Below are 5084 nucleotides of genomic sequence, written 5' to 3' on the forward strand. Positions count from 1 at the left end.
AAAAATATTAATTACTTAAATTCAAAATATTCATAAAATCAATTTAATTATTCTTAATAAATTAGTTTCTAAAAAAATAAGTAGCTCAAATTAATAAAATAAATTATAACCTTTTTTTTTCTATTTAGATTTTCAAAAATATGGGTTGTTATACTATGTGCAGCTATGACATGTCAAAATGGCTTTGGACAGATGTTGTGCCATTCTATTTGTTTGCCTTATAATACTGGACCACAACTATTAGTGGCTCAACCCTTCCATCTTGCATGTGTCGAAGTAGCTGGTCAACCATTTTACCAAATATAGTGCACCCAATCCTATTATTTCTAAAACATTATAAATATAAAAGGCATCACATTAACTCGTTGAAAATAGAAATTTCTTTATACACACAGGAATATAGTTGTTATAGTGTTGAGTGTACATACTCTAGGTCCTCCAAGATAACAGCCAGTCGTTTAGTCTTTCCTTTAGTGGTGATCAACTCTTTTGGATCTTCTTTACCAACTACTTTACCAATCATGTCTAAAAAAACAAAACATACATTACACACATTTGAGAGAACTATAGCTATGCATTGCATTTGAATATCAAAGAAGTTGAGCAACTATTTAATAAAACCAACTTACCAAACAATGGAGAGTCATTGATCCTCTCAGCATTTAGTAACTCACAGATGGTTTTGAATCAGAAAGCATTTAGCAGAAAACTGGGATTCTCGACATGACTGACGATTGTCCTATGACTAAAGAATAATAAATACTTCCCCCTTGATATGTTACCCTTTTGGTTGTCAACAACAACGAAGTTGGTCATGATATACATTTGAAACTGAACTAAGACATCCCGCCACTTGCTCACCAAGGATAAAGGGATCGAAACTTGCAACCTAGTGCCCTGCAATATTTTGAATATATTTAAGACTTGCTTATATCACTAAAAATTTTGAAACTTTTGAGATAGTGAATGTATTTACCTGACTATCTTGAATAATCACTTCAATGGTGCCAACTTTTCTCTCATTATATTTGTTAGGGAGTTCCCACACCCTTATTACATATACTTTGAAATTCTATTGTAGTTTTCTTGCATTTAAATCAGCTAGGTAATCAAAGGTTTGAGACATTTTCTCCTTTTTTTTGTTTACCTGTGAGAATGATTTGTGCATACTAGTCTTCCTTCAGATAGGCTTTTATATAAGACTGATGGAAAGAGAGTACAAAAGAGAGGAAGATGTAGATCTTTATTGTATCCCCATCATTTTTTTTGCTGGAATCTATTAGTGAATGTATTTTTTTTCTTTACTATATGACCCAACACATGGTGAACTTCTAAGTTCTATTCTCTTTTAAATTCTATTAAGTAATAGTGAAGTTCTAAACATTCTAGCAACAAAGAGCAACATAGGAGTTAAGCCTCAAAGTGGTCCCTGAAGTTACACTCGAGGCTCATAGTAGTCCTTGAAGTTAATAGTTATCTATATTCGTCCCTGAAGTTGCACTCCGGGACTCAAATTCGTCCTTCCGACACATTCCGTCCATCTGGTATCACCGAAAAGTTGATCTGGACTCCTCCGTGACATGCTAACCAGGTAACGGCAATCTGGCATGGATTAGTAGACTTTTATGATGCAATTTGGTCCCTAAATCAAAGTTAAAAACCCTAATTCCCAAATTTAATAGGATTAAGGTCAATAGAAATAAAATAACAGAGATTCCCTCTCAAGACACCCATGCTCAAGAAAAGTAAACAAAAAATAATCAAAATATTTACGCACCCAAAACTAATCAAAAGATTTTAATAGATGTTCAAAGCAGGGTACAAAACGTTAGTAGTCAATAAGTCCGGTGAAAAACGTTAGTATATGTTGTAAGGAAATAATGCATCACATAATGAGTTGATAAATTTGCAAAGGGACAGTTCCTTCATGAACCAACTCTTTAAATGCAATTTGCTGTCTAGTTCAACCACTTGTTTAACCTGGTCCAAAATGTTTAGTAGTTAATACCCATTTAGCATTGTTGCCCCATGATAAGAATGACTCGGGGATAAAAAATCGTATATGAATTCAAGCAAAGCACACTATTTAGTTGATTAAATTTCAATACATAATATTCTGATTCTAATTCTAAACTCAGTTATACTTACAGCCACACAATCTTCAGGAATTGGACTAATCAACTTCATTTAACTTTATATTTCCAGTCCAACTAACAACTTGAAAAAGTTTCTAAACTAAAAGAGGGTATAAGATCCTAGGATATTTGGCTCATATCAAATTTCATACACAATATTAGCACTCAAATCAAAATATTAGTACTCAAATAAAAATACTTGTGATAATTAGCAGCAGGTCTGATTTTAATGCACAAATTTACACATTTTATCAATACTAACTACAAAGCTTATAATTCTGCAGATAATATTTCGTGGTGTGAGGTGATCTAAATTTAAACATACTTCTACTTCAAGGTTCCACTTCATTGCACTTTAAATTTACACATTTCCATTGTTTCCATCATGTTGTTTTGAAGCTGTGAAGCCTGAATGAAGGAAAAATAAGTTTTAGACGAATAAGCAATACAAATAAAAACACTACCAGCAATCGGTCATCTAGTTATCTTTAAATCAAATTTGGGAATTAGGGTTTTTAACTTTGATTTAGGGACCAAATTGTACTATAAAAGATTACTAATCCATGTCAGTTAGCCGTTACCTAGTCATCGTGTCACGGAGGAGTCCAGATCAGTTTTTCGGTGGCACCAGATGGACGGAATGTGCTGGAAGGATGAATCTGAGTCCCGTAGTGCGACTTCAGGGATGAATATGGGTAACTATTAACTTCAGAGACTACTATGAGTCTCGAGTGTAACTTCAAGGACCACTTTGAAGCTTAACTCGCAACGTAGCCATCATCCAACTTAACCAACCCCGGTTTCTGATTATTGGTGCTGGCATAAAAAATTGTCATTCACAAGAAAATAAAATATTAGATAAACATGAGAGTAATATTTCCAAATTTGTACCCTTTAAAAATTAAAACAACTATAAATTTTGAAACAACCTACTACTTAAAAAATTGTTTGTTTTGGTATGATGATAAATTCATACGATATGTTAAAAATATGGACAAATAATATGACATGTAAAATTTTTTTCCACGTCAGATTTTAAATATGAAACAATGTAAAAATAAAAAATTCAAAATAAAAATATATATGAAAAATAAAAAAATAAAAAAAGTGTTGATAAAAAATTAGGGTTCAGTGTTCTTCCTCTCTGGACCAAAAAAAGAAGAACCCAATTCCTCCACGTCGTTTTCTCGAATAGCTCAAGTGTTGTTGAATTTCGCCAAGTGAATAACGGTAGATCCGTCACTGGTTTCAATTCTGAGTAGGGATCGGAGGGCGTGATGGTGTCAAGAGGATTGTTAGGTTGGTCCCTGCCGCACATAAAACCTATCTTGTCAATAGCATCATATCTTCTTGGTTTTTTTTTTCTTGTCGTCGATCATAATGCATGTTTTGGAGCTTTGTTATTTGGTAGTGTTGTATCTGACAGGGAACTCTTGGATGACACCAATTCAAGAGTCACATGTTATTCTTTTGCTTTTCTTCTAAAGGCTTGGATTTTAATTTATTTTTCTTGTTCAAAATTGTGTTAGGTTCTTGAATATAATCTTGTGTGTTTGTTTCCCAATTGCTGCAGCAAATGATGACCGATAAGCTAGAGAAATATCAACACATGCTTTAGAATCTCGTTGTTAAAGCTCAACAGGTACCCATTTTATTGATTTACTTCTACTATCATTAGTGAAGCTGAGACTAGCATATTGGTCTTGTGGTAAAATGAGCTTTATAGATTCATATTTAAATTCTGGCCCTCTATGTAACCATCATGATTATTATTTATGATGCTCAAAAGTGGTAACATAGTAGTTTCTAAAGGTGTGTAACAAATATACCCAGTTCATTTTATGGAATTCAAATTGAAGTAAATAATTCAGTGTTTTGGTGATTCAATATTAACTTTCTATATTTTTGCAATGTATATAGCAACAATGAAAAACTGTTATTGACTTAGCTTATAGACTTGTAGTTATTGACTTGGTGGAATATATTGTAGCTAAGAATTATTCATCTTTAATTTCCATGAACAATTACAAAGGCTTTAATTTGTTAGTTTTTTTATTGTGTTATATTATATATATATAAACCAACTGCTTTGGATCTTTAATAGCAATATATCCTTGAACTTCTTAACTTTCTTCAACCATGTCAAAGTGTGAAATGGCTTAGTCCACACCCTTCAACCATTTTTCCTTTTCTCTTTCAAACAACTCAGTCTTGTGAAATGTTCTTCCGTGCCTTCTATCATTCTCTACTTGTTATTAGTGTTACTAATTGCTGGCACGGCCACAACAGGTTGCTCCATTATTCCTTAATTAATAAGTCTCATATATATCTATATATGTCAGCTTCAATAGATTGTGAACTGCATTGGATATAATTTAAGTTATGCAGATTATGCAAAATTTTATATGATTTTGTGCTTTTGAATCCAAATCATGCTACTATTAGGATAATGAAACAGTTTTATATGCGTATGAAACATATGCCTATTTTGGGTGTTTTTGTTTAATATCAAGATTTATCTAGAATAGCTTTTGTAAGTGTTTGAATGTTACATCTACTACTTTGAAAGTTTTGTTATAGAGTAACACATAATTAGGTGATAATAATAGTAATGCAAGAAAATCATTGCAGGACACTCCTTTGAATTCTAGTTTATATGCACCCCTCTGAATTATTTTACATATGCAATTTTAACACCCCTAATTTGGATGACTGAATAAAGAAAAGTATAAATCGATGTGCTAAAGAGTTTTGCACTTATTCTCTGCCCCTACGAATTCGTTTAAAATAAGCATTTTGCTAAGGACTAAATTTGCTTATATGAAAACACTAAAATTTTCAATGTCCTTCGTATTAAAAAACCATAGAAGGAAATTAAATGAAAGTTTTTAATAATTAAGAAGAAGCTAAGAAATCACAAGTTTCCATTTTGGCCGAAATATGTGCAGG

The 5084-nt window shown here is 32.2% G+C and overlaps 1 long non-coding RNA gene across 1 annotated transcript in view; it reads left to right on the top strand.

The window, feature by feature from the left end:
• LOC107637739 overlaps positions 3268–5084 on the top strand; it is a 2573-nt gene continuing 756 nt past the window's right edge. Inside the window, exons 1-2 of the long non-coding RNA XR_001619493.2 lie at positions 3268–3434; positions 3709–3777. This is a non-coding gene — a long non-coding RNA (uncharacterized LOC107637739). The remainder of the gene's footprint in view (positions 3435–3708; positions 3778–5084) is intronic.

Source organism: Arachis ipaensis, chromosome B04, assembly GCF_000816755.2.
Source record: "Arachis ipaensis cultivar K30076 chromosome B04, Araip1.1, whole genome shotgun sequence".
In the NCBI taxonomy this organism is placed as follows: domain Eukaryota; kingdom Viridiplantae; phylum Streptophyta; class Magnoliopsida; order Fabales; family Fabaceae; genus Arachis; species Arachis ipaensis.